Raw genomic sequence first — 21,356 nt, 5'->3', positions numbered from 1 at the left:
GTTTTACTCTACTAAGGAAACCAACTCCAGCTTGAGTGTTAAGAGAGGAACTGGAAGAATGGCAGAACCAGAGCTGTCAATTCTGGCCTCACCTTGGGGCTTCTGCATCCCAAGTGTAGCAGCAGAGTAAAGAGGAGTCACAACTGCACTGATTATTCCCAGCATGAAAGAGTGTCTCTGTGGCAGGGTGTGACACGCCAGTGCTGCCATTTCTAGCCTCATTAAGCTGGTTATTAAGAGACAGATCCAATGCTATCAGGAGCAGTGGTACACTGATGCAAACAGGCAGCTTTCAGGGCCCAAGGTAAGCCAGTGTGACACTGCACCCTGCCACTGTGACAGCTCATTTGGAGTTAGGAGGGCTTGTGCTGGGGCTGTGTAACAAGCACTGAGGTGGTTGGTGTATCTCATGCCTCCTTAGCTGGGGCTAGCTTCCTGTGGGTATGGTGGAGTTACACTTCCAAAAGCCTGTACAGGAGGGTGGATGAGAATGAATTCCAGCTAACATCAAAGGGGAGAGGGAATCCTTTCAGATGCCACATGCTAGGTTCGGCAGAGAAGAGGGAAAAGGGGTGGTTGTTTCCTTGAAGAACTTCTTTTAAGTTACAGGCAAAGCTGAGACAAAAGATAAACTCTTTCTCTTATCTAAATGTGGATGAAGGTTTTTGTCCAGATGAGTAATCTAATACTGACTACACAATTTTTTTCTTTTTTAAGAAAGTCTGTCTTTAATGCAGAAGTTGCAGAATTTTTTTTTTTATTTTGCAACCACAAAGCAAAAAATCAGGTTTTGGTGACCCAGCTCTTAGCAGGATTGTTCAATGCTTTGGTGCAGCTGTGACTGCAGAAGCAGTAGTTTTCAGAGATAATGCTGCCACATGTGGCCAGCTGAGACCTGATAATGGCTTCAGTGCTGTCATTTTCAGGGCTGTTGGTCAGACAGCTTATACCTTCTGACCTCAATACCCTTATGTCACCACAAGACTTTGGGGCTAAAGCAGGCAAAAGGCCCTTTTTCAGGGCCAGCCAAAAGGTGCATTTTCTCCCAGGGGCTCCATTTATTTTAATTAGATATAGATATATTTCTTTTTACTGGTTGCTCTGTGCCAGACAGTTGCAATCCTCACTTGAAGGTATCCATCATGGTGGGCAGCCTGGGGTTAACCTAAGCAATTGTGCCAGCTGTCTTTTAGACCTGGGTTTTCCAGTCTGATCTCAGCTCTCAGCATTTACAGTCCTTGCTGCTGAGAACTATCAGACCCAAGAACAACTAACATCACCAAAAAGGCACTTCAGCAGCTTGTATTTCAGTCCATCTTTAGCAACTGTCTTTTAAATTTCTGGTGGATCTTATAGGATCCATAGGATGTACCCCGGGAAGCTTTGTCAAAAGAGGAATACCAAGATGCCAGTGGGAGTTGCCACTGAGGGTTTATGGAACCATCTTCCCAGCCCTTTTCAGCTCATCCTGGTTGTGAGCCAGGAAAGTTCCTGCTTGATTCAAGCCTATCAGAGTGTGATTCCCAGATAATTTACCTGTGTCCAGGGGATGCCTCGTGGTAAGAGTACAACTGCACAAGTAACTTACAGCTCAGGAGAGTTCAGGGGGTGTGCGTGGAGGGGCTGGCAGAGCTAGACAGTTTAACTGGGAAGCAATTCCCTTCTCCTTCACCTGGACAGCCAGGCAGTGCCTTCAGCTTGCATCTGAGGAGCTTCTCTTCAGCACCTTTTCACTTCAGCAACTTTTCACTGTCCCACCAGATCCAGGGTAAATAAATACATACATCTAAATTAAAAAAAACCCACAGGAATAAAATCACAATCATCACTAGAAAAACAAAATCAGTGGTAGGAAGAAGGAAAACTTGGTTGTAAAATGGGCCACATAGAGGAGAAACTGCAAATTTCTTGTTGCAAACAGATTATTCCCACCCTTGGGTGCTGTTCACAGTAGAGGAATTACACTGATTTAGTCCTCAAACAAGAGGACAAAGGAGGATGACATCCTGAAACCATCTTCCACCACCTTTGAAGGACTGGGACAGTGTCTCCACTCAGAGTTTCTGAATAACTTGTTCTGCCGTATGGAACCAACAAGCTTGAAGCCCTTGAAGAGGCAATAAACAGCTGGTTCAGTCCAAATTGTCTTGCAGCTTTATTAAGAGGAGTTTGTGTATGTCTAGACAGGGACATACAAACTGACAATTTCTGTATATCCTTTAGAAAATAAAAAGCGACCCTCCAGGATTCTGCCCATGTAAGCACACTTCTGTCTTTGCCCCAGCCTGGAAAAGAGTTTTAAAAACGTTTGGGACTGAATGAAGATATCCTTTTGGAAGCAAAACAAGGGGGAAATTAGCTACCCAAGAATACCAGTTTATTGTATCAGTGGTGTATAGATGGTGGGGTAGGGCAGGATAGAGACAAATGCTGCTGGGGGAGAGCCTGCCTACCCCTCAGTGCTGCTGTGTGACCATTCATTTCTGTACTTCTACCCTTGCAGATAATTTCTAACTTTTTTTTTCCCCACTCTCTGTCTCTGTTGATTATTTACTCAGAATATGATTTTCAGCCTCATCAAAACCCTTCAACCTGCATTGCCATCTCTTTGGTCCTGCTTTCTTTAATCCATTCTTGCTCCTCAGCCTTCCTGTATGCTGCTAAAAGCTAAAAGAGACCCCCCCCCCAATCCCCAAATAATATTAAAAAGTACTTCTGAGTTGTGAATATAGTGACTGTCTAATCTGGCAATTTTCCTCTATTCCCCTTCTTTCTCCCACAGGTTTTGCTGTTCACTTTCTTTCAGTTCTGCAGTAGGAGTAAATTCCTTGCAACAGAGGAGTATCTTTTGCTTAGCCGTTTTAATCACAACCTTAATGATAATTCAAATGGTATAAGGCACAGGTTGGACACTGTGCCCAAACTGAGACCCTATAGTGTGTTACTGGAAAAGTCTGTCTTATTCTTGGAGGTGAAACAATGGATCATGTTAACGGGAAGTGAAATGACATATAACAACTGGCCCGTGCTGCTCCTCTGACAAGCCAGCTTGTTGAGAGTGGTTTGGTGGCTGATAAGATAAGGGAGTGGAAAAGAGACTTTGAGAGGCTGTTTCATTGAAACTTAAACAAATCTCACACGCTGTAGATTAGTTGATGTCCTGCCCTAATATTTCACTTTTGTTATTAACCAGAAAAACAAAATCAAATCAAAGTTCCCAAGGCAAAACAAAACAAAGTGAAAGTTCCCAAGGCACGGCAAACCAAAACAGGCTAAATAAAAATATGCTGAAAGACATGCATAATACATTAACTGTAGTTTGCTTCATTTATAAAGTGCAAAAGAGAACAAATAACCAGTGTTTTTGCCCCTTATGGGCCTTTGTCAGGGACATTCTTCTCTGAGCTGTTCAGTGGAGAAAAAGATCTTTAAGAATATTTTTTCATAAGATTTTCCAAGCTGCCCTGCAAATATATATTAACTTGTTCTTGGTTTTTTTTTGAAGCAGGACATTTCCAGCTCTCTGTGGAGATTATCTATCCAATGATAATGCAGCCAGTTCAAACCTGCACACCTTTCTCTGTCTAGCAAGTGGGTGCAACTGAGCTGTACAGAACAATTTGCATGTATGTGAGCTGCCAGGATTAGACCTTTAAACATAATTTCTGTGATATCCTCCTCCAAATTGCAGCTAATAATTTAGAAGCCTTTTTCTGTTCTTCCCATCATAAATCCTCTTAAAACATAATTCTAAGTAATGTAGATTTAAAGACTGTAATTTAAAATCAAGTGTGTCTTTATTGGTTTCTTTTTTTTTTTTTTTTTTTTTTTTTACCTAGAGGGGGTGTATGCTGCGAATGCTTTAGAAATGAGAGCCTTATTTCCAGTACAGATACAACCATTCTGGCTCCAGTGCTGTCCTCAGCCTGACTCCTGTCCACATGCTGTCTAGTCCACACCCAGCTGGCTGCTGTTCTGTGCCAGAGCTTGCTGACACAGCCATCACTTGGAAACTTTTGTAAGAAATATCATCAAAATATGTCCTAAACTGAACAGCATGGGATTTCTGAGGGACTTCATATCCTCTTCTGCACTTGAAACACTATATATATATATATATATTTATACTGTGGTGCTGTTGGCAGATGGAAACTAGTGTTTTTAAGAAGTTGATTTAAAAGGTGACAGATTCCAGGCAGACAAAACAAAACAGATTTTCTTGCTATTCTAATTCCTGCTGGATATACACCCAGATATCTAAAGAAACAGTGTGCTTTTCAAACCTTTGCCTGAAATGACCTTGCAGAAATCTGGAGAATTGTCTTTGCAAACTTGTAGTCAAATATGTGTAAGGACTTCTTTTGTGAACCAGTTCTCAAAGCGGGCTCAGGCTTTCTTTGTGACCCCCTTCCAGCCCATAAAAATCCCTTTCTAATTTTTTAACAGTGTCTGTGTTTGAAAGCCTAAAAACTGAATTGGAATATTTTGTTCTAACTAAAGAACATTTTCAAAAGTAGAAATTTGTATTTCAGGGAAGAGCCACACATGTATTTGTAGGGTGCAAAATACAGTGTATGCTGCTGTACATGCAGACTGTCCCTGGTCTTGCAAATGATTTATGAGAGCTTTCATCCCTCACAGATGTCTTGCTTTTATACTTTTTAATATGTACTTGCAAACACAGAAATTCATCTGCGCAAAGTGCTGTTGTTCTTTTGAGAGTATGGCTTTTAGGATTAGGCTACTGGAGGCCCTATCTCCATCTTTTCCAGAGGTGACCTCTGTTTGTACTTAGTTTCCAGTGTAAGAGTTGCCTGTGCATGCAGCTTTTCCATTATTCTATTAGTATTTCCTTTACCAGCTCATGACTCACATACTTTAGCAATTGACATACTGCAAATGCACATACAAGTCACTTGCAGGCACAGGAGAAACTTGTTTTGTTCCAAACTACCTTAACTTTATGTAGCTATTGTGGTTGGAGTATAGATACTTTGCAGTTTTAGTATTAATTCAAGAACAAGTGCTTGAAGAATTTATTCCGCTGCAGAATTCTTCTGCTCTTTGGTGTTTAGTGGTCACAGGCTAGTTCTACAGAATCCTTCCATGTGCAGAGCTATAGGGATGTTAAAGAATGCCATTAAGACTCTCCTTTGGATGACACACCCTGATACAGGATTGCTGTTTTTTGGATGAGTTGTTGTTTTTTTTATTTCATTCAAATTTGTCTTTGCTAAAAGCTTTCTGCCAGTAATTGCAGGCTCCAAAGTCAGCGGTAACATGGCAAAGGCACATCCCAAATATAACAGATCCTAATTATACTTTCATTTCTTAAAGTCTCTGTCAGGCTGATTTCTGCTTAAAGAGCAGCTTGCCAAACTGGAAGTGAGCTGCCTGGTGATGTGGGTAGGAAAACTATGCAGAAAAATAATGACCTTTCCCTCTGTCAAGGGCATCTGCCTGCTCGTTACTGCAATGATGTGGTGTCACAGAATCCCTCAGGTGTCCTCACTTATTCCTGCTGATAGAAATCCAGAAATCCTCCACTCTGCTCAAGCAGACCCTTTTTTGTATGTTCAGGTAGGCATGATGAGCCACACGTATATCCCCTCCAGGCTTAATTATGTGACACATGACTGTGAGTGAAGGTGGAGGCCAGCAAGGAGCTCCAGCAAATCTCCATCAGGGCAGTTTTTCTAGCCAGAAGTAGGTGTGGAGTCCCCACCAGCACTGCTCATTCCTCTAGTTTGTAGTCCAAAAAAGAATGTATTTCCATATTGTGGCTTTGCTCTGAGTAGTTTAAGACGGCAGTTTTCAACCTCAGTTGAGCTGCTAACCTCTCCCAACCACAAAAAAATCACTGTGTGGCCCTAGTCTCATCCCATTACTTAAAATAAATACAAACATGTATTACATACCCTTACTGGAAGTATTTTGTGTCTAGAGTCATATACTCTGGTTTTAAAGGAGGCAGTTCAGTCCAAAAGACCATATACTGCTGTTTGATACCATCATTGCATAAATTTTGCTGGGTCAAGGATAAGATTTTATTGCAAGTAACTCTGTAACAAACCAGTGACAAAAGAAATCAGAATAGACAGAGGGCAAAGAGTAAGTTTGTAGAATTTAGTAACTTTCGACATTTTTAATGCCTTCCTTCTGGGGAAATGGAAGAAGTGGACAATATTTCTGTTCATTGGAAGGGACTTGGGGAAAGTCTTGTCCACATAGGAAATCTGTGTTGGCAGAAAAGTGTCCATGGCAGGCAGTTACTCATCTGAATAATTTCTTAAATGTTAACCGGAATTTCTATTTCATGGGCAGATTTCCCAAATCATTGAACTGATCAGAAACTTTGCTCCAGTGGTTTGAGTACTATTCCTGGCGTAAAAGCCTCTTTCTTTCCTTTTCTTTTCCTCCAGTAATAAAGTAAGAAGAAACCTGAGAGTTTTGCTTTTGATTGTTCCTTGCTTTCTTTGTGGTATCTCTTAGAAATTTTTCCATCCTGTTATTAGTGGTCTCATTTCAAGGTATATGGAGGTTATGGTATTGTGTATTGGAGATGAAGCTTTGCCAAGCAAAGACTTTTCTTTTTTTTTCATTTGCAGGATATTATTGGTTTGGATGGCAGATGCAAATATGGAATCTCTTCACAAAGATTGCGTGGTTTGCAATCTTTATGTATATATTCTGTGTTGCAATCGGTTAATACCACTTTTGGTACATTTCTCCATTATGTTATAATGGAGAAATTACTGCTCTTTTTATTCCTGGTAGGATCAGCAGTAATTTAAGCTCAGTTGTAGCTGCTTTGATTTAAGTGGTTATGTGTTCTGAAGTATTATGGTGTTCTCTACCTTTCTCCCCTCATATCTGTACAGTCTCTCCCAGCTGGCTGGACTGCCTTGCCTATGAGCCTGCTACTGCTCTGGGCTTGGGTGGCTGACTTTAATCTCTCTTTCAGTGCTACTCCAGTCATGGTAAAACTCTGTATATTTTGCTCACATTTGGGCACATGTTTTGTTCTAGCTCTGTGCTCTGTTGACCCCTGGATACTTTTAGCTGGACCTAGCTTGGTGGAAAGTAATTGGCCTTCATTCAGCACATGTGTGACCACACCTGAAGTACTGTATTTGATTTTGGGCTCCCCAGTACAAGAAAGGCGTAGGTAGACTGAAGCAAGGCCCCTGGAGGACCACCAAGATGTACAGTGAGCTGCAGCAGAGGATATATGAGAAGAAGTGGAGAGATCTGGGACTGTTCAGATCAAGGGAAGGTCACTGGGGAATCTTATTGCTGTCTAAGACTACCTAATGGGAGGGGATGCATAAGTCAGACTCTTTTCAAAGGTGCACAATGATAGGAAAAGAAGCAACAGACACAATTTGGAACATTTGAAATTCTGACTGTATATATTTGGAGGGAAAAAAGTCACTATAGGTGTGATCAAAGACTGACACAAATTGTCCAGAGAGGCTGTGAAGTCTCCAGCCTCAAAGGTGTGTAAAACTTGACTGGAGAAGACTCTGAGCAATCTCCTTTAAGCACAAGAGGGCCCCCAGTGGTCCCTTCTAATACGTGTGACAGCCTTAACCTGAGAGAGAGAGAGACAGCAGATGATATGGGCAGCTTTGAAGGTCTGGATGGTAAGCTCTGGGAATCAGTCTCCAGAGAAACAGGATTGTGGTGGATAGCTGGAAGAGACCTCAAAAGATCATCTGTCCAACATTTTGTGGGAAAAGAAGCCTAGATGAGATTGTTTAGCACTCTTCTGTCTAATTGCATCTGGAAAACCTCCAGAGACAGAAATTCTACCACATCCCTTGGGAGGTTGTTCCACTGACTGATTGTTCCCAGAGCAAAAATTTATTTTTCATATTGAGCTGAAACCTCTCTTGGTACAACTTTTATCCGTTGCTCTTTGTCTTTCCCCTATGTCTCCTTGTGAAGAGAACACCTCCATTCTCTTTGTAGCTGTCCTTTAAGTTCTGGAATACTGTGATGAGGTCTCCCAAGCCTTCTCTTCTCCAGGGTGAAGAGAGGCAATAACTGAATGCAATTTTCATCCAAAGTTTTATAAACAGTCCCACTGAAAGAGAGGAGAGCATGACAGCTTGCAGGAAGGTGAAGGACAGAGACAGAGACTCTAGCCAGTTCCTCTTCTATTTTTGGAGGTCTTGGAGAGGAACTGGGCACAGAATACCACTGCTGACCTGTGGCTTGTCCAGGACTGCTGTGGTTTAACACCAGCCAGCAACTAAGTACCATGCAGCCACTCCCTCACCCCATCCCCCATCATCCCTCCCTGTGGGAAGGAAAATTGAGAAAAAACGTAAAAGTCGTGGGTTGAGATGAGAACAGTTTAATAAATACAGTAAAATAAAATTTAATGTTCATGATAACAATAAATAATGCTGCTAATTATGATAATAGTAGTTATTGTAATGAAAAAAGAAGAGAGAAATAAACCCCTTGAAAAGTGGTTTACAAATAAGTGGTATTATTACCAAAAGTGGTGCACAATACTGTTGCTCACCACCCACTGACTAAATGCCCTGCCCATTTCTGAGCATGATCTTCTATGGTATGAAATATCCCATTGATTAGTTGGGATCATCTGTCCTGGCCATACTCCCTCTCAACTCCTTGACTGGCAGAGCACGGGAACGTGAACAGTCCTTGACTCAGTGCAAGCACTACTTAGCAACAATTAGAACTTCGGTGTGTTATCAGCCTTGTTCTCATACTACATGCAAAACACAGCGCTCTACCAGCTACTAGGATGAAAATTAACCCTATCCTAGCTGAAACCAGGATAAGGACACAGCTAATAGGCAAATGATGTGGAACGCTGGCTGACTCCTGTACCCCTACATGGGGTCAGTAAGCAGGATCCTGAACAAGATGCTCAGAGTCAGGCAGGGCTGCCTGTCTTCCTTTGCTCCCTGCCTCACTGCCTGCCTGCCTTGGTAACACCCAGGCTGCTGGCAGCACAGCAAGGAGGCTGGTGAGTATCGTTGCATTAGCCATTATTAAAGGCTGTTAGCATTGTGTGCTGTGACATGTACCTGGTATTTATTACCTTTTCTCTGGATTGCATGGTATCATCTTGGATGGATGTGAGCCAGTTTCCAAATCCTGCCCTTCCTCTTTCCCTCCCACGTGTTCAAAATCCAGCTGTGTTCAGCAGGTGTAAAAGTGCTGACCTAGAGAGCCCATGACAGCCAGCTGCACTCCCCTATTCCCTTTGTCTCCTGTTTCCATCACTCATTTTTCAAATGGAGCAGTTCTGCTCTTTCTGGTGCTCAAAATGGGAACTGTGCTTCTCGGTGCAGAAACTTTCTGCCCTTGCCGTCAGTCACACAAGGACTTCATGTGCCAGCTGCACCGGGTTAGGAAAAGAATCACTTGTACATGTGTAGGGAGAGCCAGCTAGTCTATAATTCAGTTTCAAGCATATAGTATGTTTTGCTCAAGCAGATAATTAATTCAGTTCACCATTTGAAGTTTGTTATGAGAAACAGTCTCAGTAAGGCATTGTTCAGCAGCATAAATCCTAGTAAGTCTTTATAAGTATAAATTTTACTGTGGCACCTTCTGATCAGTGAAACAGGTCTTTTGCTGTCTGGTCATGTCACAGCTACCTGGAGAAGGGCAAACAAAAGCATTAGTCTATCCATGAAAATACTCATCTTCCTTCCCCAGCAAACATTTCCCAAATTGCTGTTCATTGATAGCTTCACCCCATGGCCACCTTCCCACAACAGGTCCCTGGACTGAGGAGTCACAGAGGACTCAACAGTACAGAGGAATCACCATCTGAATTGCCTTATGCAGTAAACATGAGGCTGGGTTTCACTCTTTGGGTGCTGGTAGAGCCGGAGATGAGGTAAGAACTCACAGATTTGGTGCTTGGATAGTCAGTAGAAGAAAAGACACCTGTCATGCTCTGAGGGTTCCAAAAGTGGAGCAGCCTCTGTACCTGGCATTACAGAAACGTGGGTGAAAAAACACAGAGTGAAATGAGGGTGAAATTCAAGAACTGAACAATAAACAGCACCTGTTGTTTCTGTGCTTTTTGACTGTCATACATGAAATGCCCAGACGCAGATCAGGATACTGCTGTTCACTATTTTATTGCATTTGGCAAAACTGAGTACGAAGAAAATGCAACCTAAGAATCTCTGGAAATTGAGGGAGGTATGAGGCTTTTTTCTTTTTCCTCTGAAAATGTTTTTTGTTCCTAGAAAAGTAAGTAGGACAGACAGAAAGGGGACATTCCCTTCATTGTCATGATACTGATGAATTAAGATATGCTGGGACCACAAGTCTAAACAAGGGATATGCTATGATGGAGTGTAACCATACTGAGTGAATTAGGTTGATAGCAAAGAGCTGTCTACAAGTAAGCAACTCTGCAACATCTCCATCCATCCAGGGCATTGAGGATATCCCTGCATGCTCCAAGCCAAGTGTTGGCTTGTTTGGGGGCCAGGAATTGCACTGTTGGAAATGACAGGCTGCCAAGCTGTTCTCACAGATAGAGGAAATTTTCGCAGTGAGCTAAGAATTAAACTTTGTGGCCAAGAGTTAAACCGTGTGAACCTGCGTCAAATAACAACTCTTTTGTGGTTCATATGGTATTTATGCATTTGTACTGTTAAAGAATAAGTCTTATTTGGAAATAGGTCTCAATTTTGAAATTTTGAAATATTTTAAATTTACCTTTTTACATACTGTACTTACACTGTAAAAAGGCATCATCTGCTGCTTTTAAAATCTACTCTAAGCAGTAAGACTTGAATAACAAATGCTACATTAAGCTAATAAGCATCTTTAGGCCAGTGAGTCATGGCACTGAAACTGCCTGTTCATGAAAGCTCAAAATTCATCAGTTTTAGAAACCCATGGAAGCACATAAATCACTCAAAATAAACCCACAGAGAAATTACCTCCCCTTCCCACTGCTGTCCTGCTGTGGGAAAGACCTTTTGCTATCCCTGATTTCCCCCCAGAGTGAAATCATATCCACCATTCAATACAAAATTAATAAAGGTATATAGAGCATGTTGAGCAAACACTGACATATCCCCAATGGTGAATTTACATCCCCCCATTCTGTTTAAAATTAATAAAGGAAGACAAGGCATACAAAACCAACACAGGAGAGTACGAAACCCCTTGCACAGAGCCTGCCAAGGCTTGGCACTGAGGGCGGGCTTCCGTGCTGGAGTAAGCGGCTCTGAGCGTGAGGCAAATCACACGATGGAAATGCTGGTTCCCTTTCTCAGGCAGGTTCAGGAGGGCTGCCTGGCAGCATGCCCAGTGGATTTGTCACTCAAGAGTGGGCATTGCCTGAGCTATTTGATGTGTTTGCAACATTTCTGTGGCATTCCCTCCTTCCTGAAGGTGATGTGAAGGATAAAATATTCTGGTTCAATTGGAGTCTTGCTTAGCTGCATCCCACCTTCCACTTGCCTTCTGCCCTTCCTTCTCCCAAAGGCACACTCTGCTGTCATCAGTGTGCAGTTATGAGTCTGTAAAAATGTTCTGTGATCTGAGCAGCCAGCCAAAGGCCTCATGGGCTCTTGTGATGGACCAGGGACTGCCAGAGTAAGGGAATGAAGGTATTGTGAATGTCTGTGGTATCTGCCCCCTTCAGAAAATTGCCTGATTTTAGTATAGAAAATAGGTAATGGTCCTCAAACACTCAGATAATCTGACTCAATGATTATTTGCTTCTCAGGTACCTCTTTATCAACTGGGAGGCCTGGCATGGAGGTCAAATACCAGCAAGATGGGCTCTCGCAGTTATCCTACAGAAATTAAATATAATCCCTTATACTCAAAGCAGGCATTAACCTCTTCTTTACCAGCACCTGTTACATCTGTACCCCTCAGAGCTGTTCCAGCCATTGATCCAGCTGCAGAATCTTCCCACAACTGATCATGAGCAGTTGGAAACTGTCAGTTTTCAAAATGTTTATGGCCACACATTTCTGAAGGGATGAGCTGTCTTGTGTTGCATGCTGGCTTCAGATTAAGCTATTTTTTATCACTCTGATGCTTTGTAGTGACCACTGGCTACTCCCAGGTTTGCAGCATCAGCTTCTCCCACCAGTTCATGTGCATTTTATGAGGCTAGAGATGCTTCAGCAGAAAGTGGAGCTGTGCCAAAAAGAATTGTTCCTGCTTGTCTTCATGCTTGCCTTTTATTCTGTACTTGCAGCATCTGAAGAAGGGGAATGCTATAGCTGTGGCAAGGAAAAGCTGCTCAAACTGCTTTGCAGAGCGATGGCTGGTGTGTGTATTTACAAGTGTCCAGGAGCAATGTGTCAACTGCGTGTCTTAGGCTCCTCACCTACCAACTCCTCACACTGCCTCCAAGGGAAATTGCACCAGTCTGTGGTGGTCTTTTGGACGTCTGCAAATGGTACCAGTTGCCACAGAAGCAGCATTTATTTGGGGACTGCCTTGCAAAGATTTGCCTCTGCCTTGCAGATATTTTTTCAAGCTTGATGTCCCATGTGGGATCACGCCAGTCATTAGGCATTCCCCCTGTGCCCTGTGGGACAGACCCACAGTGTCCTCCACCTGCCAGCACTTCAGTGGGCCCACAGTGGGGACAAGGCCAAGCTGCTAATCTATGAATTTCAGAAGTGTATTTTGCAAACAATGCCTTTTAGCTAACTTAAAGGTGAACTGCTCATTTGGGTGAGGAACTGTGTGTTAGGTGGGATGAAGCTGTTTGAAGAAAACATCTTACTTCCAAGAAAATTCCTTTCTGTAGGTGAGTATTTAGTCATCTTTGTGACCTTTGTCATCCTCTCCTCCCTGGGGAGTTTACTCTGTGACCTTTGCTATTCTACCAAGGCGCCTCATAAATTATTATTCTTTTAAATGGCACTTAGACTGTCGTCGTGACTGCTAGCCTTGAAGATTTGCAGTCTGCCCTGTAATTCTGAGGGAGAAAAAATTGTTAAGTGACAGAAGAAATATTGTACTTCACGATAAAACTACTTTTGTGTTTCATTTTCCACTCAAGTCATTCATATCCCTGTCACTAACCTCATTCAGGTCAAGGGCTTGAGGCAGAGAACGGGCATAATATTTTTGGTCAGACTGATACATCTGCATATTGCAAACATCTGTAATTTTGAAATTGAAATAAACATTGTGTTAAATCCTCAGGCAAATATTATCAAGGCATAATAGATTACTGAAGTTTGCATTTCTTTTTGGCAATTCAGACAAAGGCTCTGTTGACTGGTTATTCCAGACATTAATGAACCTGTTTACACAAAGGGAGCTGCTCCTTATGGTTGCAAATTAGACCCTGGATTCTGAAAACTTCATAGGAAAATCTGTGGGCCAAGTAGTTGAGATAATAATGAAAAAATTAATCAGGCACACATTAAATGTGAAGCATGGAAGAAAACATCTGCAGCACTCAGTGGATGTCTGGGTAACATACTTGCAGTGCTGTCTTGCCAGCTTACATCTGGAGTGGTTCATGAGAAGAGAACAGATGCTAGTGTGAAATAGGTCATCATAGCAGCAGGGCATCAGAACAGAGGCATTGCTTTTTTTATTTTTCTTGCAGTAACAGCTATTTCTTTTTATTCACACCAATTATGAAAATGTTAGCCAAGTATGCAATGTGAGTGCATGTATTTTGACAAGCCAGTACTCCTAAAGGGTGTCAAGGTAAAAGAAAAAAACCTAACGAGGAGCCTTCAGAGAAGCAGCCCTTTTGCTGCCTCTGAGCACATACACATGGAGTATTTTTTAACAGATACAATGATTATTTTTTGTTAAGATCATGATCTTTTTCCCCTAGTGCTTTATTTTGGTATTTAGTAGAGATGTTACTAAATGCCTTCTAGGTGGCAAATGCCCAGAAGCAAAGATGCTAATTCAGGTGAGTTTCATCAGTCATTTCAAAGGAGAGGTCACACAGATAAGAGAAATGAACACTACACAGTATGTGAAGCAGTGACATTCAATGGGCCCTTGTCACTAGCAGCCATTAGCATGGAGGCCTGCTGTTATGTTTCAGTGCTTTATGTGCTTTTCTTGACCAGGCAGGGAGCCTTTGGAGCACTGTAGCTGTTAGTAGCATACCAGTGATTGTTTCTTTCTTGAATGCATTATATTTTTAGTACCATTTCGATTTTTCCATGTCCCCTTGCGCATCTAAATTTTAAAGAGAATCAAGGAATGCATAATTCATATCTGTCCCAGAGGTAATGGAATGACTCAATGATATCCGTGAAGGAGATGATTTTAAATTTCATGTCCTATGCAAGAGGTCATATTTATACAAAAAGTGCAAAAACTGGTCTCAGGGATACCCAGATAATTATCCTTACAATAATGAGTGTGGATTCCAGGGGGGAGTATCGCAGGAAGCTTTAGTGTCTTGTGTGTCACCATCCCTTATGTATGGTATCATGGTTGTCATGATTGAAAACTTAGCAACTGATAGATCTCAGGCTGTGACTTGTATTCTGACTTGGAATAGCACTTGCAGGAGGTGTGAAAAGACAGGTTTGCTTTGATTCTGTTGAAATATTCATGCAAGATGTGAAGCATTTGTTTACTGCTGAAATTCTTTCCTTCATTTAAAGCAAAAAAACCAATTGTTTATTGATGATGGGCAGAGCCCATCAGTAGACGCTTTGTCACACAGCACAAATCCACTAGACTATTTCTGCTCTCCTTTCCCAAAAGCCTAGAAGTGCCATGTCTAGAAATAAGTGTCTGGTTCTGTGATATGTCATATGTTTGAAAATGCACTTTAAGGTCTGTATTACAGACAGTTCAAAGGGAATATAAATTGGTGCAGCATTCTCTCTTCTTTTCTAATCCAGCTCCATATATTCATCGAATTTTTACCCTGAAACATATCTTTAAAAAAAACTTACCACTTTGCATTTTATTTAACTTGGACTTTGCTATATTTATATAATTGTTATGATCTAGCTGCTTCTGTAGTGTAAAATGTTTAACATCCTCTAAACCAATTCTACTCTGACTTTTAGCATTGTGTATCTAAGGAGAGAGCTGATCTTATTTGCTTTTCCTTTGGAAACTTCCTAGTTTTAATTCTTCTTTCCACTTTTTGTAGGATTGGCCATGAGAATTTGTGACATTCCTTTGGAAATACTGTGATGGGGCCACTGAGAAGTTACCTTCCTGTGTACAGGTCTGTGAACTGTATCGTGTTCTGACTATTTGTCATGGTTTAGGAATGGTATTCTCCAATTTAGTGTTCCCACTGAAACCACTCCAAGCTATATGCTGCTCACTCCTCTCCTCTCTCCCTGGCTCCCTCCTTCCTTCCCCCTTTCTTTCCTCCATGGTGGACTGGTGAGGAGAATGAGAGCCACAAAAGATTAAGATCACAGATTGAGATAAGAACAATTTACTTGAAACAGCAATGAGATAAGAAAACAACAGTAACAGCAACAATACTAATGGCAGAATGTGTAAGAGAAAGAAATCTTGCTGACCCCATGGAAACCGCTGACAACACATGGCCACTCCCTCTGCCACTGCTACCCCAGTTCAGAAGCTCTTCCCCCTGTCCTTGGAAAATGACCTGAAGCATACAGGATAACTTCTGGGTCCTAGCTGTACCTGTCCTGGCTGCTGCAAAAATTAACCCTGCCCTGGCTGGAACCAGGACAATATTTCAGCATGTGCTGGAATGTTATCTTGTTTATCTTGAATACCTGCAAACCAAATCTAATTTTATGCTGGAGAAAGTGTTGTGAAAAATTATTTTTGTTTCTTGCCAGATACTTAGGACATGACTCTATTCTGTTAGTGTTGTACAGATGTAGAGTAACGCATTTGTCTTTCCTTCAAAGTGAATGATTGCAGTTTATAGAGTTGAACTGCAGAAAGGAATTGGACCTGTATGTCACTTTCTTCTCACTGCTATGCCTTTCAGTATGTTTTGGAGCTGCATTACCCTAAAAGGCCCTGCAATAGATTGCTTCCACCCAGGCTGCTCAAATGTGAGCAGCTGACCACAGTTACAGCTGTGGATGTTTTCAGAGGCACACTTAGGAGAGGATCAGCAGAATTACTGGGGCTTTTGGGTCAGGAGGAGCTCAGGTTCATGAAAAGTTTACAAAAATGAAAAAAAAAGTTCATATTTAAGAGACTGTAAAAAGAGCATAATAATAATGCCTTGACTCCTGTAGTGTCGGCATGGCAAGAAGTGGTGAGAAGCCTGTAGCTGTGTCCTTGTCAGCTGAAATGATAGTGTGGCCAGCAATCACTCTGATTTAGAGGGTAGAAAACACTCCCCTGCATTTCAATATGTTTTTCTATGCAGCTGTATAACAGAGAAAAATTTGAGTTCTTACTGCTTTCAAAGCTGCTACTGAACAGCATTTTTAGAGAAATCTGCTAAGAAAAAACTGTGGGAATAAACTTTTCCATCTGGGTGGTCATACCCTCCTATCGGTCACACCTGGGATCTGTAGGAATTGTATGCCCTAAATAATAATTTTCAAAAATGTTCATTTTGGAATATGCTGTATTTAATTTGCTTGGTTTACCTTGGCATACTGTGGGTGTTACTGCTTTCCTTGTTGACTCTGTAGTCACATACTGTTTTATTAGTCTGTAGGAATTCAGCAGGGAAAGTAGCCTGTGAACCTTAAACAAAGTCAGACGGATTTAGGGGATGAGAGGTATCCAAAACAACTTTTAATTCATTCTTGGAAATGGCTGTGATTTGGTAATACCTTTTAAAGCCAGCACAGCTCCAGGACACTTAAGAAACTCTTTGAACCTAGATGTAAACCTCACACAAGGGCACAGCTTCTGTAATGAGCCAAAGCCCTACATCAGACTGGTTGAGATACTGCAGAGACAAATCTGATAGTGCCTTGGGCCTGTGTTGAGTGAAAGCTCTGTGTTCAAAAATAAGTAGCTTTTCAGTGTAATTGAACAACTGTTGAATGATCTGTGTCATCCTAAGGCTTTGACTGCACTGCTTCTTTCTTTAATGATGATATCCCTTCAGGCAAAATTTGTGGTTTTCTTAGACAGGGGGTGGGGACAAAGAAGTGCAAAACACTGGAAGACATTTGGCATGAAGGGAGAAAACTAGTTGCAGTGTTGGCATTTGTGTATTTTACTTTACTAGTAGCAACAGCAGCTTTATAAATTCTTCCTTTCCAGACCTGTCTATGAGTGTTGTTTGAATCATGGCTCACCTAAGGCTTCCAAGAGTTACTGCTAAAATTGCCAAATCAAAATGAGATTGGGCCTGTGTCTTAATAATGTAATACAAATGCAATTAACAGCTGCCATGTGGAGAAGTTTTAGGCAAGTCATTTGTCTAAAACACATTTTAAAAGTTTCCTTGTTCAGCAATCTAGTTCTTGGAAAATTGTGATGTACATACAACTTATATTGTGCCATTTAAAAAGAGGATAAATATGATACTCATTTGATATATGTACATGTTAGATGTATGTGCATTAAGTGGCCTAAAGTATTTGGGTATGGGTGTGCTGTACTTTCATTATAATGCAGAAGCAAAGGAAAACCAATTAAATTAAAAGGCACGACAGTTCTACTGGAAAGGAGATAGAAGGTGTAATTTCCCCTTGGAAAGTCTTGTCCTGAGGTATTATCAAAAGGTATTAGTATTATTAGTAGTATCTATAAGGTATTTATGGATATTTACATCAATAAAAATGCCGTCACAGATATATTTTTCATATTATACCTTTGTGAGGAAGCTCCAGCGGTTACACAGCAGTGACAAAACGCTGAACTCAGCAATCCTCATCCTGGGGTCTGTGTGAAACTTCTGCAACTGTGTAGGTATCTCTTGTACCACTTCTCTGCAGTGTCTGGTATTGATGTTGAATGGAAACAGGATAGTGATCTAGCTAAAATAATTAGTTTAACCTGGGTCAGCTATTTCCACTTATCCCACATCTTTCACTGCAAATATCAAGGCGTTTTTTTGTCATTTGTAAGTATCTCCTCCTCTTGTTTTCTCAATCTCTTGTTTATTTCCTGCATATGATCCCTCAACCTGTTTTCTAGAGAGGTTTCTTACTTGTTTTTGCTTTGTTGGAGTTTTATTAATTCATTGCTTGAGTTTCTAAAGTTTTCTGTTGAGGTCACTAAATAACTCTTGGGGTGTCCTCAAACCTGTGCCCTCGACACCTCTGTGGTGAAACAAGTATCTTGGTTTTACAGGGAGCAGAGAAAAACAAAAGTGGTGATAGCAGATAGCATGGCTACCACATGGTCAGAGAAGCCTCTGATCTCTGGGGCTGGGCTCCTCTGCCCTGTCCTCCTGTTACAACCTCCTGGGCACACGGTCAGCATGGGCTGGCTCCTGGGCAAGTTTGGTGGGGGGAGCACTGCTCCGTTGTCTTGCTGCTTCCCAAGTGAAGAAATCATGACTGGAAAAACACCAATCTGTCAAAAAACATAGGAGGGAAAGGGAGAAGGGAGAGGAAGAGTCTAGGGAGGACACTTCCACCCTAGCATGTAATCATGGCAGCTGTACCTTTGATCTCCATACCAGTGCCGCACATGGAGCTGCTGCTGCACTGGATAAAAATGCAGCCATGCTTTAAAGGCATGCTGCCAGAAAGGCCAAACTCTCTGTGCCTCCAGGCTTTGCTCAGGGCTCAGCTGTCCCACCAGAGGCTCCAATGGAGGGCTGCAATGAGCAAGTGGAGTGAGCTGGTGCACAAACAAGGACTGTGGAGGAACATGGTTATCTTTGTGCATCTTATATGTAAATTACCTGGTTACAAAAAGGCAGGAAGGATGTTACTGCCTGGAAATATGCCATGTGTGCATTTGATGCATATATTTGAATTACTGAAAAGATAGAAAAAAATAGTTTGGTAGCTGGAGAAAATCTGTAAGCTAGATGCTTGAAGGAAATATGGGAAGATAAAATAGGAAGGTGGGGGAAGTGAATCTCTCAAAGCTGCCATGGAGGGAGAATTGTATTTTATTAGAACAGAAATCCAAACAAGACTGTGATTTGGTAAAGACTCTTGTGTCCAAATCATGAGTCTTATGTACAAGCTAATTATAAATACAATGAGCTGGTGCAAGGACTTGAGCACAAGTCTTGTAAGGAGTGAGCTGAGGGAGCTGGGGGTGTTTAGTCTGTAAAAAAGGAGGCTCAGGGAAGACCTTATCACTCTCTACAACTGCCTGAAAGGAGGGTATAGTGGGGTAGGAGTTCATCTCTTCTCCCATGTAACAAGTGGCCGGGTGAGAGGAAACAGCCTCAAGTTGCACCAGGGAAGGTTTAGATTGGATACTAAGAAAAATTTCTTCACAGGAAGGATTATCCAGCACTGGAATAGGCTGTCCAAGGAGGTAGCGGAGTCACCATTCCTGGAAGTGTCCAAAAAACATGTGGCATTTAGGGACATGGTGGTGAGCATGGCCGTGCAGGGTTAACAGTTGGACTCGATGGTCTTGGAGGTGGTTTCCAGCCTCAACAATTTGATGATTTTATATGCATTTGTTACTTTAATTTTTGAATGGTGGCTCAGAGTGTCTGTTACAATCCAGCTCTGGTTTTCTGTTGCCCACAGCAAGACAAAGAACAAGTTATTGTGAGAAAACCTAGAATGGCAGTTTGCTCACCTGAGTAAGAGCTGTGGCCAGAGGAACTGCAAGAGACTGAAATTCATATGTATGCAGGGAAAACAAACCAGCAACCAATCCAGGCAGCAGATTGACCTTCTACTGGATTTTATGTTTTGAGTTACTTTCAAAGTATTCTAGGAATGGTCACAAGTACCTCCTCTGCTAGAGGAACAGTCCGGAAACATCCTTAAATGTTAAACATCCTAAAAACCCTGTTGTTTAATGTTAGCTGCTTCCTAGAAGAATGGGAAACCAGTTGAGAGACTTACAAATGAAGCAAAGTTTTCATAGGCTCAGATTAGGAGTAAGGCTCTTGTCTCACTCCCATGCCATCATCTTCTGCTGCTAAGTGGCACTTTGATGATAATCTTTGCCGACCTTAATTCCCGAGCCATAACGTAAAAAGAAGGAAGATCTTTAGTGTCAATGGTGAAGAACACCTTAGGGACACCAAAGATAATTTGGCTCATTTGCCTTCACTACCAGAAAGAGCAGAGAGATGTTTATACAATCTTCCAGTGAACAATATTTCAGTGCACCCCGTGTAATCTCTTCCAGACCTATACAACACCTGAGTATTTTTAAAATCCATGTTGTGCTGTTTGCTCCACGGGAAGCCATTTGGAGTCTTATTTATAGTGAAGCTAGAGAACAGTTGAACATAACTTTCTTTATGGTAATCTTTCAAATATTAGAAGAGAAAATGACTTTACATTGTAGCTGATTTAAGTTGTTCATCTCTTTTTCAGAATAAGCATCTGCAGATCTTACAGTTCCCATTTCAAATACTTTTTCCTGTCTTTTTCCTTCCATGTGTTGCTAAATTCTTCATACAAGTGCCAGCATTAAGAAGCTGAATATAGTCAATAAATATGACTTTCAGATAATGCAAATTATGTAAAATAAGCCCAGAATTTAGAAGTTCAATAATTAATTATGGAGCTGCACCCTCAGCTAAAATGACCCCATATTATGTCTCAGCAGCGTGTAAAGAGTCACTGCTAGTGCCTTTTCTCTCTTCCATCAGCTAAACTCTCTCAGTGTGATACTGGGTAATGAATGACACTGTTGGAGAAGCACTAAGTGTGCAACTGATGGCTCTCAGCATATGGATGATGGCACATCTTGCACCTTTTCATTGCCCACATTCTTCCTGCACAGAGATAGCTGAGCAATAGATGAGGTGAAATGGTGGCCATAGCACATTTCAGAAACAATAATTGTCCATTAGGTCCCTCTAAAAGAAAGACAACAGAGAACTGCTAAGTTTTTTATCCCTAAGGCCCTCAGAAGAATCAATCACACCTCATGAATAATAATAATAGAAAAGGGAGGACAGCTGTTTAACTGAACACCATCAGTATTGACACCTTCCAGGAGGAATAATCCCCTTGACCAAAGCAGGTGTCAAAAGAAGATAAAAGTCATAAGCTACAGCTCCAGTGAGAGTCTCTTGCCATATACAGAAAGATATGAATTGATTTAACTTCTGAAAAGCAGTTAAAACATCTTCTCCAGCAGAGAGGAGAAATCCGCTGTCACCACTACTGTTCAAGTCTCCAGAAACAGCAGTGAAACTTGATGAGTTAGTACTTAGAAAACAAGGACTATTCGTATGGCCAAGCACCAACCAAAATGAACAGTTAAAAACCAAGCCTTTATTTTTTCCAGCACAGCATAGAATAATGTTGGCA

General features: G+C 41.5%; 1 protein-coding gene across 7 annotated transcripts in view; it reads left to right on the top strand.

Moving 5' to 3' along the window:
- ENOX1 (ecto-NOX disulfide-thiol exchanger 1) overlaps positions 1-21,356 on the top strand; it is a 307,218-nt gene that overhangs the window by 49,856 nt on the left and 236,006 nt on the right. For all 7 annotated transcript variants that reach the window (XM_088068185.1, XM_005516390.2, XM_088068196.1 and 4 more), the window contains one exon: positions 15,131-15,208. The gene's annotated coding sequence lies outside the window, so the exon portion shown is untranslated. The remainder of the gene's footprint in view (positions 1-15,130; positions 15,209-21,356) is intronic.

This window comes from Pseudopodoces humilis, chromosome 2 (genome assembly GCF_049639895.1).
Source record: "Pseudopodoces humilis isolate 2021_Gansu_Grassland_sample_001 chromosome 2, ASM4963989v1, whole genome shotgun sequence".
Taxonomy (NCBI): Eukaryota; Metazoa; Chordata; class Aves; order Passeriformes; family Paridae; genus Pseudopodoces; species Pseudopodoces humilis.
This window is presented reverse-complemented; position numbering and strand designations above follow the sequence as displayed.